This window comes from Oncorhynchus tshawytscha, linkage group LG06 (genome assembly GCF_018296145.1).
Source record: "Oncorhynchus tshawytscha isolate Ot180627B linkage group LG06, Otsh_v2.0, whole genome shotgun sequence".
NCBI lineage: Eukaryota > Metazoa > Chordata > Actinopteri > Salmoniformes > Salmonidae > Oncorhynchus > Oncorhynchus tshawytscha.
In genome coordinates, this window is record NC_056434.1 from 26,783,037 (window position 1) to 26,795,585 (window position 12,549).

The 12,549-nt window shown below is 41.5% G+C and overlaps 1 protein-coding gene and 1 pseudogene across 1 annotated transcript in view; one reads left to right on the plus strand and one right to left on the minus strand.

The window, feature by feature from the left end:
- LOC112252325 overlaps positions 1–12,549 on the minus strand; it is an 87,265-nt pseudogene that overhangs the window by 52,037 nt on the left and 22,679 nt on the right.
- Positions 4,453–12,549, plus strand: part of LOC112252326 (CMP-N-acetylneuraminate-beta-galactosamide-alpha-2,3-sialyltransferase 2) — a 38,510-nt gene continuing 30,413 nt past the window's right edge. Inside the window, exon 1 of the mRNA XM_024423453.2 lies at positions 4,453–4,930. The gene's annotated coding sequence lies outside the window, so the exon portion shown is untranslated. The remainder of the gene's footprint in view (positions 4,931–12,549) is intronic.

Below are 12,549 nucleotides of genomic sequence, written 5' to 3' on the forward strand. Positions count from 1 at the left end.
CACAATTATAAGGACGTAACATGGAGTTCAAAGATATAAAATAAAATGAATATGGCGTATCTAACTAAAATCTGCTATCAATTGTTTAAATTAAACAAAAATAAAATGAAAAAGCGGCCAACATCAACACATTTAACAGTTGACACTATTCCACTAGGTGGCGACAATGCATTTGCTTTGCTTAGAAGCTGAGGTGGCTCAGTGGGATGAAATATGCAGCAGACAAATACAGGAACTATGATGCAGGTAGTCAGTGCAGACTCTGAAAAAATATCCCCCTCATAAAACTCCACAACGTGTTAGAATAAATCACTAGCTCACAAAAACGAAATGTAAATATTAGAATATAGATAGAAGCATATACATTCTTTGGTAAAAGTTAAATGTACATAATGAAGAGCCGCCTATAGCAGGGTTCCCCAAACTCGGTCCTATTGTCCATTGCTCGTGTTTCTTGGCCCAAGCAAGTCTTTAATTATTGGTATCTTTTAGTGGTTTCTTTGCAGCAATTTGACCATGAAGGACTGATTCACACGGTCTCCTCTGAACAGTTGATGTTGAGATGTCTGTTACTTGAACTCTGTGAAGCATTTGTTTGGGCTGGAATTTAAGGCTGGTAACTCTAATGAACTTACACTCTGAAGCAGAGGTAACTCTGGGTCTTCCTTTCCTGTGGCGGTCCTCATGATAGCCAGTTTCATAATAGTACTTGATGGTTTTTGGGACTGCACTTGAAGACATTTTCAAAGTTCTTGAAATGTTCCTTATTGACTGACCTTCATGTCATAAAGTAATGATGGACTGTCATTTCTCTTTGCTTATTTGAGCTGTTCTTGCCATTATATGGACTTGGTCTTTTACCAAATAGGGCTATCTTCTTTAAACCACCCCTACCTTGTCACAACATTGGCCCAAACGCAAATTCCACAAATGTACTTTTAACAAGGCACACATGTTAATTGAAATGCATTCCAGGTGACTACCTCATGAAGCTGGTTGATGCCAATAGTTTGCAAAACTGTCATCAGGGTGGCAACTTTGAAGAATCTCAAATAAAATAAAATATTGATTTTGATTTGTTAAACACTATTTTGGTTACTACATGATTCAATATGTGTTATTTCATAGTTTTGATGTCTTCACTATTTATTCTACAATGTAGAAAATAGTAAAAATAAAGAACCCCATGAATGAGTAAGTGTGTCCAAACTTTTTACTAGTAATGTATTTAATCATCATCATCATTAATCTGTTATTTGCGCATGCCTGTATTTTCAGGACAGTGCCCGCATCTTGATGAACATGATGAAACTACAGTTCCCTTGAAGCACACCACTTACCATGGATTTACCGAATTCACACAGCTGTGGCGTTGAAAAGAATGTGTATGCAGTGATGCTAATTTAGCAATTTTGTTGCTAGATTTAGCAACTTTTCAGAGTACCCTGGCAACTTTTTTTTCAAACAGCATCTAGTCACAACACACGTCCTGGCAGCAAAAGTGCATTGTGAGTGACGTTAGCAGCAGGCGCTCTTGCACAGGCAGCAGCAGGCCAGCAGTAATTTCAGCAAATTAAAAATCATTGTTGGCTGACTGCAGCAGCAGTAGTATGCGTTCGTCGAGACAAACCCAATGAATATAGTTGGTCACAAATGTTTGATCTTCAACAGAACTTAAAACATCAATCAACATGTCTCAATCAAAATTGTACAGCCAGAAGTACAGAAAAGAGTGGGAGTCTGTACCTGAATTTAAAGGGTGGCTGAAGCCAGTAATTGGGGATGATTGTCGGGCATACTGTGCGTACTGCTGATCAGACATGCTTGCAAAAATGTATGACATCAAAAAACATTATGCTACAGCAAAGCATAGAAATACATCAAAACCATACAACCCCACAACTTCTACATTACCACAGTTGATTAAGAAAGTGGATGACTGCAAAAGCGCAGAAGCTACTATGGCAATGGCCACTGCAGAGCATTGTTCGCTGCTAGCATGCAACCAATTAGGTATGGCTTGCAAAGCTGCCTTTTCAGATTCTGTGGCAGCAACAAACTTCCAAATACACCGCACCATGTGCACAGAAATGATTAGGGGAGTACTGGCTCCTTATTTTCTCAAAAGGGTAACATCAGATGTGGGGGATGAGAACTTCAGTCTCCTTTTTGGATGAGTCCCCTGATGTGAATTGGAGGGGGGCGATGCCAGATCAATAGCAAAGGTGGTAGTTGAGTTTCTTGAGAAGTGTAACCTTAAAAAAGAGAATCTTCAGGCACTGATAATGTGTCATTGATGACTGGGTGCACATGATTTTAAAGGAAGAATGTGCATTGCCCAATTTGGTACTCATCCGCTGTGTGTGCCAGTCTTTACAATTGGTTGTCTGTCGCAGCATCCAAAGAAACCGTCCCTAGGAGTGTTGAGTACTTAATCAGGGAAACCTACAACTGGTTTTACATTTCCCCAAAACGGCGCGAGAAGTACAAAGCAGTGTATGCCACCATTAATTGTGGCCAGAAACCCCTGAAGATCACCAAAGTGTGTGCCACACATTGGCAATCGATTGAGCCTGCGGTACCTCGTATATTGAGCCAGTGGGAAGAACTGAAACTCCACTTTGAGTTGACCAAGGCCTTTGAGCGTTGCTACATGGCGGATGTGCTCCACGCCATGTACATGGACAAGACCAACTATGTCTACCTGACATTCTTGAAATCAATCCTGTCTGACGTACAAGTTGCAGTGAAGTCATTTGAGGCAGAGCAAACAGATCCTGTCAAGCTTTTGGACAATCTGGTACACCTCTTAACATCAATTTGCAGCAGAGTAGTCAACCCAATGGCAAAAATGGGTGTCCTGACGGATGCCATTGATGGACATCTCAGTCCATCACCATACCTTCGGTACCTTTTCGAGAGCACGGTGTACCAACTCAGTCTTGCGCCAGAGGACAAAAAGGTCATTCGGAGACAGTGCATCAACTACATTGTTGCTTAAAGCAAGGAGCTGCAAGCAAGGCTCCCAGACAACCTTGAAGCCTTGTGAAACATGGCCTTGTTCAGTGTTAAGGAAACGCTAAAGCACAATAAAAGCACCACTGAAATGATTAAAGTAGCTGAGCTACTGGGATACCAGCCCCAAACAATTGATACAATTGTTTCCCAATGGAGAAACATCCATCTGTTTAGGTGGGACTCAACTGAAAATACAGTCAATAACTACACGGACTCTTCCGGGTGAAATCCATTTGAAGAACTGTGCAAAGCTGCACTCGCTGCCCTGTCCTTGCCACACTCAAATGCGGAGGTTGAACGGCTGTTCAGCCAAATGAGTGTGGTCAAGTCAAAGTTAAGAAATAGAATGTCACTGCACACTCTCAACTCCATACTCCTGGTGCAGTATGGACTGAAGTGGCTGGTGATACCTGTTACCAGCATAAACTACCCAGTAAAGTTCTGCATCAGTTTGGCACCATAGCAGCATACAGCTTTAAAACTTCTTGCGGATCATTGGGACGCTAGAGTCCCATCTGGCCAATATCCGGTGAAATTGCAGAGCGCAAAATTCAAATTAAATTACTATAAATATTTAACTTTCATGAAATCACAAGTGCAATACTTCAAGATGAAGCTTAACTTGTTGTTAATCCAGCTGCCGTGCCAGATTTTAAAAAGGCTTTACGGCAAAAGCAAACCATGCGATTATCTGAGGACAGTGCCCAGCACACAAATGCAAAAAAAAACATTTTCAACCAGGGAGTTGCGACACGGAAGTCAGAAATAGTGATATAATATATGCCTTACCTTTGAAGATCTTCTTCTGTTGGCACTCAACGGCCCCAGTTACATTACAAATTCTGTCCAAATCTACCAATTATATGCATATCCTAGCTTCTGGGCCTGAGTAGCAGGCAGTTTACTTTGGGCACGCTTTTCATCCAGACGTCAAAATACCGCCCCCTATCCCAAAGAAGTTAAGGCCACTACGTCCTCTACTGCTGGTTCCAGCTCCATGACAATGCAGTTGGACAGTGAAGATGAAGAGGATTTCCTTGCCAATCTATGATTCATCATATCTACAGTACGTATGCAAGGAGTGGACTTTCTGGAACTGGCGGAGATACACAGCTGATGGTGGCAGTGTGTACTGCAGTGTGTGCGAAAACAGTGGGAATATCTGGAGGAAACCATTGAGCAGTTAGCAAGCCAAGCAGCACAACAACCTGGAGAGAGCTGAAGAGAGATGCTTAGCACATACATCATTATTTGAGTTAAGTTGCTTGTTCAATAAGATAGCATACGTAATGACGCAGTTTTACGTTTTTACGCAATGACGCCACAGCGTCATTTAGCAACTTTTAGCAACAAATCGACCTGCCTCTAGCAACTTCCCCTGAAAATGTATTGGCAACACTGCGTGTATGACCAGTAGGACTACAAATCCCAAAGCCCTTTTAGCGCGTTTGAGGAATGCAGGGTGGGCTCATTTTTCCGGGGCTACCACTATGTATATACTACAGCCATCGGGGTTTCTAGCCATGACCGGTTTGAGCTGAACTACGCGGTCCTTCCTCGCTTTTAACACTGCCCGACCTGTCGAATTTAAGTCCGTGAAACCGCCTCCAAATCTGTTTTATTTTGCCTAGGCTACATATCACAATATAGCCTCACATCTGGATTCGTCACATCACAGGCTGAAACAGACATATCATCTCTCACTCTGATGCATTGTTGCGTAAAGTAGAAATGCAGTTATATTCCGACAACCTGAGTGCACAGAGGCAAAACCATAGGCTAGATGTATAGGTAGATGCATAAAATAATTTAAATCATAATATACTTTTTTGGGGGGGGAGGGGGGGACGCAGCACACGTAAAGGGATTGCTTTCGAGTTTTATACACTGGCGAAATCAGAAGATTTACAAGGTAAGACTCAAGAATATTGTTTAAATTACATTTTCATTAGACTATACACTAGGCTGTGTTGGGGATGAATAGCCTATATTTGTGAATGAATGACGAGATGTTGGGTATATAGGCTAGTCTATTTCTATTGAATGCATCTGTTTTATTCCCTGCTCCTGTTTGTTGGTCCCCTTACTGTCACTGGTCCCCCATACAGGAGGGAGATATCGCATCTTTGTATATTGTTCTCAGCCCAGCTAGCACATAACGTTCCGAGGACCATGTTTCTTAAGGTTCGCACACGATCTAGCGTTCGTCTACCGATCGATTGTTCAGAGCGCTGTGTTTTAGGGACCACCCGCTGTAGACATCCAACTACCTACGTTTTTCACCGGATTCTAAATGTAGAATCGGTGCGCGGTACTGTTGTCTACACTTGACACTTACATGCAACGTCTGCTGTCAGAATACGAAGGTTGCATTGAAAAGACTGATTTAGACGCACCAAAGTCGCTTTGTCGTCTGATTGGGTTCAGATCTGAGGTGGTCAGGGATGCATTATGTGAGGATTTATCCTCAGTCTGGACCGTAGGCGATTTTTAGCATGTAAATCTTGGTGGGGCAACAAAAAAAAGTGGGATGCATGCCAGCAAAGCCACTATACAGCACAACACTAAACAATACATTCATTCCACTATAACGGTGACAAACGGTGCCCACAAACTGTTAGGGCCTACATAAAGCTGTCCCAACAACAGTCCCAACACCTTACCACTGCTACACCTGGCTATCAGTGGAGTCTTGTCTGGCAGCGAAGCAGTTCATTCTGCCTCATTTACTGTTTAAAAAAAAACATAGCCGATATGGCTGACTTGCTTAAACAAGTGTGTTTTCTACTGACAATTGAGATGTACAAACTATAGCATAAGGGGACGACAAGCGGATAAGGGGCAATCGGTAGTTTAGATTAAGACAGTAATGAGCGAGCTAGGACAGACGTAGTCAATATAATCATTTGTTTAGCACATTTGAAATGTATAGTGACAGAATTCAGAACATGGACTGTTCTTACAGTGTACTCCCTGTACAACAAGTCAGAACCGTAGGAAAAATAAAGGGGGCATATATGCAGACAATGAAAGCTCTGTAATCAAAAACCGGTTATAGGCTACATGAGCACCACCAAGTCATAACAGTAGGTGAAATTAAGAGGTGAAAATAGACCAAATTATTAGGGTGAGGCACATGGGCTTACTACACAACATACACTTAGTATTACTTTCTTAGCTACAGTAGACTAATCTCCCTGGCAGATTACATCATTTATGCATCAACATACAATACATTTTTGGACCTTGTTGTGCTTTGCTCACTTGAACAGGAAGGTGGTGTGGTGGTCCTTCATGGGCAAATTTTGTCATCAAACTTTGTCATCAAAGTCTGGCATTCTCTGCATTTATGGTGCTTTCAAGACAACTGGGAACTTGGGGAAGAAAAAGGTTGAATCATGATGGCGTGAGTGATCTTCAGGTCGTAGCTTTAGAAAGAGGCCAGAGTCCCGTAATTACAATTCCGAGTTGTATTGAAAGTTCAAAATGTATTTTCCCAGTCATAGCTCGTTTTTCCTGAGTTCCCAGTTGTCTTGAACTCACTAAAGTCAGATTTTGCAGTTGCGAGATAACAGTTGTTTTGAGCGTGACACAAATCATGCTTTGACAGCATGGCCAATGTTGAATGTTTATCATTTTAAACTAGGAAAAGATACCCTTAATCTTAGACTTGGGACCACACAGCCACTCCACTGAATAGCAAGCTAATGGTTGCTTTGCAATGTTTGCAGTTAGCCACTGATTCCTTCCAAACCACTCATTGTTGAATTTCAATTTCCAACTTGTTGTGTAATGTTTATGTCCAATCGCCGATGAGCACCAAAATGTTTCATCTATAATTTCTCTTAATTATTTATCTTCGTATGACAAGGATTAAAAAGGATTTGCCAGTAGATTGTCAACTTGATTCTTGATGACTGCTAGCTAAAGTTTTTGAAAGTATGATGTTGACATGATGAGTCCAATCAAAGCTACTGTAGATATAATGTGATTTGATGTAATTTTATCTGTGGCCAATGACCTTGAGTCTTCTTGGATGGGCACTTCTAATGTAACTATGGTAGTACCCAAGGGGCATTAATTTTCTAGCTCTACCCTTAGACTTGGCGGTGACGTGGTGTCCCCATGAGTGACAGAACACTGAGCCAATCACGGTGCAACACTCTGTATTTTCTGCTGGCTTGCATTTTAGAGCTGCCTTACTCAAGAAAACAAAAAAGAGACCATGTTCGTATGCGGCTTTATTAACTCAATGATATACAGTGGGGCAAAAAAGTATTTAGTCAGCCACCAATTGTGCAAGTTCTCCCACTTAAAAAGATGAGAGAGGCCTGTAATTTTCATCATAGGTACACTTCAACTATGACAGACAAAATGAAAAAAAAAAATCCAGAAAATCACATTGTAGGATTTTTCATTAATTTATTTTCAAATTATGGTGGAAAATAAGTATTTGGTCAATAACAAAAGTTTATCTCAATACTTTGTTAATGACAGAGGTCAAACGTTTTCTGTAAGTCTTCACAAGGTTTTCACACACTGTTGCTGGTATTTTGGCCCATTCCTCCATGCAGATCTCCTCTAGAGCAGTGATGTTTTGGGGCTGTTGCTGGGCAACACGGACTTTCAACTCCCTGCAAAGATTTTCTATGGGGTTGAGATCTGGAGACTGGCTAGGCCACTCCAGGACCTTGAAATGCTTCTTTCGAAGCCACTCCTTCATTGCTCTGGTGGTGTTTTTGGGATCATTGTCATGCTGAAAGACCCAGCCAGATTTCATCTTCAATACCCTTGCTGATGGAAGGAGGTTTTCACTCAAAATCTCACGATACATGGCCCCATTCAATCTTTCCTTTACACTGATCAGTCGTCCTGGTCCCTTTGCAGAAAAACAGCCCCAAAGCATGATGTTTCCACCCCCATGCTTCACAGTGGGGCGGCAGGGTAGCCTAGTGGTTAGAGCGTTGGACTAGTAGCCGGAAGGTTGCAAGTTCAAATCCCGGAGCTGACAAGGTACAAATCTGTCATTCTGCCCTTGAACAGGCAGTTAACCCACTGTTCCTAGGCCGTCATTGAAAATAAAGAATTTGTTCTTAACTGACTTGCCTAGTTAAATAAAGGTTAAAAAAAACAACAAAAAAAAAACAGTAGGTATGGTGTTCTTTGGATGCAACTCAGTATTCTTTGTCCTTCAAACACGACAAGTTGAGTTTTTACCAACAAATTATATTTTTGTTTCATCTGACCATATGACATTCTCCCAATCTTCTTCTGGATCATCCAAATGCTCTCTAGCAAACTTCAGACGGGCCTGGACATGTACTGGCTTAAGCGGGGGGACACGTCTGGCACTGCAGGATTTAAGTCCCTGGCGGCGTAGTGTGTTACTGATGGTAGGCTTTGTTAAGAGCCCAAGAGGTGATGGTTTGGAACAACCTATTTAGGTCCTTCAATTGAACACTAGAAGCTTAATAGCTAACGGGCAGGAGTTTAAGAAGTTTGTATATGATATGGATGTAGCACCAGATGTAGTGTGTCTACAAGAGACATGACTCAAACCTCAACTGAAGTTTGTGAATCTGGGATTCAGTTTGGTACGGTGTGATAGAATTGGAGGGGTCAGGTGGGGCTTGTTTGTTTAAGAGGGGGTGGAATACAGTGTATTGGAGATAGAAATATGTAGGAATAGAGGTAACATTGTTATAGTTATTTTCTATAACCCCTCCAAACGTCTCATGTTAGCACAGTTAGACGGGATTGATAGGATGTGTAGGAAGGTAATAAGGTGTGGTGATTTTAATGCCCATAATGAAATCTGGGGAAGTAAATATAAAGAACAATGTAAGTATAGTTAAAGGATTTATGGATAACAGGGGATTAGTATGTGTTAATGATGGGAGGGGGACAGAGTCATGCTTGGACTTGACATTGGTATCTGCAGTGGTGGCAGGGAGGTGTGAATGGGAAGCCATGGTAGGGAGTGATCATTTTCAAGTTCGATGTAAGATCAATGTCGATGTTTGTATGCAGAGTAGAGGCAATAACATGAGATGTTGCTTTGAGAAGGCTAACTTGAAGATGTTCAAATACCTGTGTGAGCGGGTGGGACAAAATCTATCAATGAAGGGATCTGTGGATGAGTGCGCTGAGGCAGTAAAGTCTATAATTATATTGGATGCAGAATTGACCGTTCCAGTGTGTTCGGGGGGAGGAAGATGGCGGGTGGTGCCATGGTGGACAGATGAGTTCTCAAAGGTGGTGCAGGAAAGGGATACGCAGTAGCTCTACGGGTACTTAAGAATGGCTTATCAGAAAGGAATCTCTCATGGAGTATCAAAGAAAGAGAGCGATGGCGAGAAGAATGATTTAAGACCGCAAAAAGGGAGGCATAGAGGGAATCTGCACCGAAATTGGTGCAGTTTGGAAAATGTTTTTTTAAATAATTGGAAAGGGTAAAAATGCTGGAATTCCCATGTTGGTAGTGTCATGGAATATCACCACTAAAGACTCAAAGTCAAAGTACTGCTACACAAACAAGTCATATAAGCATGGTTTGTTCCTGTGTGTGACTGATTTATACCACACAAGGATTCTTACTTTGGAACTGAGACATTGTGTCACTAGTTCTAATTCCCAGAGCAATGTTCTGGGCGTACTGCCAAATTGCTTATGAGTGATAACGTGGTTTACTCCTTTGTGCAGTCAATCCATCACTCGCATGAATCCAACCAAGACAGGTTATTATAAAACCGCATTGTGCTAAACAGAATTATATGCACACAAAGAAATGTCCATCACACTCCCTCCTTTTATCACTCTGTGATAACTATTGTACATTTTTAAGGTAAGCATTAGATTATGGCTTAAACTATCAAAGGAGGTTCTATTAAAATACTTCTAATAAAAGTCAGCGGAATCAACACAAAACCAGACACTTTATCCATTCAAACCCTTAATTCTGTAAGGTAACTGATCCTTATTCCATAGCTCTTACACTTGTAAAACAATTGTGCTTCATTACACAATTTAATTTATGGCAATACTGTCATCATATGCAGGGGAGAGAACATGGTTATACTTTTTAAGGCCTTCAGTGAGTTACTTATGGTCCTCATTATCTTCATCATTCTCATCAGCAAAGGCATTTATTTTAGCCCAATGAAACGAACAGTTTCCCCTGCAGTGGCAGGGGTGAACATGATAGTTGCTGAGACCCGTGAAGAGCACAGAGCCTTAGAACAGTGTTATCACACACACAAGGACAAATATTCCCAATATAGCCCATTTTGCAAGGTTCACAGACCATGATCCAAACATAGTTAACAGCTAAGCTGTCACCTCGCACTCATTATCTTCATTGTCAGAGTGGCTTCTAGAAGTTTCTGCAATGTAATCTTTGAGGGTCTGCCCATCTGCAAATTATGAACTGTCAGTGAGCAATTTGATTCTCCATCAGAGTCCATTGTACAATTGCACACATTTTCACCTAGGTAGACAGACCCATTACCCTGTATACACCAGGCTGCAGTCAGTGAGCTTTCTATTGGGATGGTTGGGAGACAAGGTCTCACAAGGTCTTCTATAACCACAGTTGAAGTCAGAAGTTTACATACACTTAGGTTGAAGTCATTAAAACAAATTTTTTCAACCACTCCACAAATTTCTTGTTAATAAACTATAGTTTTGTCAAGTCGGTTAGGATATCTACTTTGTGCATGACACAAGTAATTTTCCCAACAATTGTTTACAGACAGATTATTTCACTTATAATTCACTGTATCACAATTCAAGTTGGTCAGAAGTTTACATATACTAAGTTGACTGTGCTTTTAAACAGCTTGGAAAATTCCAGAAAATTATGTCATGGCTTTAGAATCTTCTGACAGGCTAATTGACATAATTTGAGTCAATTGGAGGTGTACCTGTGGATATATTTCAAGGCATACCTTCAAGGCCTAACTCAGCGCCTCTTTGCTTGACATCATGGGAAAATCCAAAGAAATCAGCCAAGACCTCAGAACAAATTGTAGACCTCCACAAGTCTGGTTCATCCTTGGGAGCAATTTCCAAACGCCTGAAGGTACCACGTTCGTCTGTACAAACAATAGTATGCAAGTGGAAACACCATGGGACCACGCAGCAGTCATACCGCTCAGGAAGGAGACACGTTCTGTCTCCTAGAGATGAACGTACTTTGGTGCGAAAGTGCAGATCAATCCCAGAACAACAGCAAAATACCTTGTGAAGAGGCTGGAGGAAACGGGTACAAAAGTATCTATATCCACAGTAAAACGAGTCCTATATCGACAACCTGAAAGGCCGCTCTGCAAGGAAGAAGCCACTGCTCCAAATGTGCCATAAAAAAGCCAGACTACGGATTGCAACTGCACATGGGGACAAAGATTGTACTTTTTGGAGAAATGTCCTCTGGTCTGATGAAACAAAAATAGAACTGTTTGGCCATAATGACCATCGTTATGTTTGGAGGAAAAAGTGGGCCGAAGAACACCATCCCAACCGTGAAGCACGGGGGTGGCAGCATCATGTTGTGGGAGTGCTTTGCTGCAGGAGGGACTGGTGCACTTCACAAAATAGATGGCATCATGAGGGTGGAAAAGTATGTGGATATATTGAAGCAACATCTCAAGACATCCGTCAGGAAGTTAAAGCTTGGTCGCAAATGGGTCTTTCAAATGGACAATGAGCCCAAGCATACTTCCAAAGTTGTGGCAAAATGACTTAAGGACAACAAAGTCAAGGTATTGGAGTAGCCATCACAAATCCCTGACCTCAATCCTATAGAACATTTGTGGGCACAACTGAAAAAGCTTGTGCGAGCAAGGAGGCCTACAAACCTGACTCATTTACACAAGCTCTGTCAGGAGGAATGGGCCAAAATTCACCCAACTTATTGTGGGAAGCGTGTGGAAGGCTACCCGAAACATTTAACCCAAGTTTAACAATTTAAAGACAATGCTACCAAATACTAATTGAGTGTATATAAACTTCTGACCCACTAGGAATGTGATGAAAGAAATTAGAGCTGAAATAAATAATTCTCTACTATTATTCTGACATTTCACATTCTTAAAATAAAGTGGTGATCCTGACTGACCTAAGACAGGAAATTTTTACTAGGATTAAATGTCAGGAATTGTGAAAAACTGAGTTTAAATGTATTTGGCAAAGGTATATGTAAACTTCCGACTTCAACTGTACCTTTCCATGTTTGGTTATAAAAAGCAAAAGATGTCATAAGGTCCGGTTGTCTAAGAGGGGAATTGTAAAACCACAGTACTAGGAGCATTGACAAAGTCACATTTACACCGGCTAGGACACCAAATAAAGGGAATTCTTCCCCTACCCCCAGTGGTCTTAGCCCACAGACCCAACATGAAGTGCTTGGGGAGAGGCCATTCGCCACCATCTGTGCTGTGGAAAGGAATGAGTTCATATTGTCTTTGAAATCTAGTTTTCCTCTCGCAACCTTACCTGCTTCTTCTGGGCCTCTACTGTGGGCCTGCATTGGTC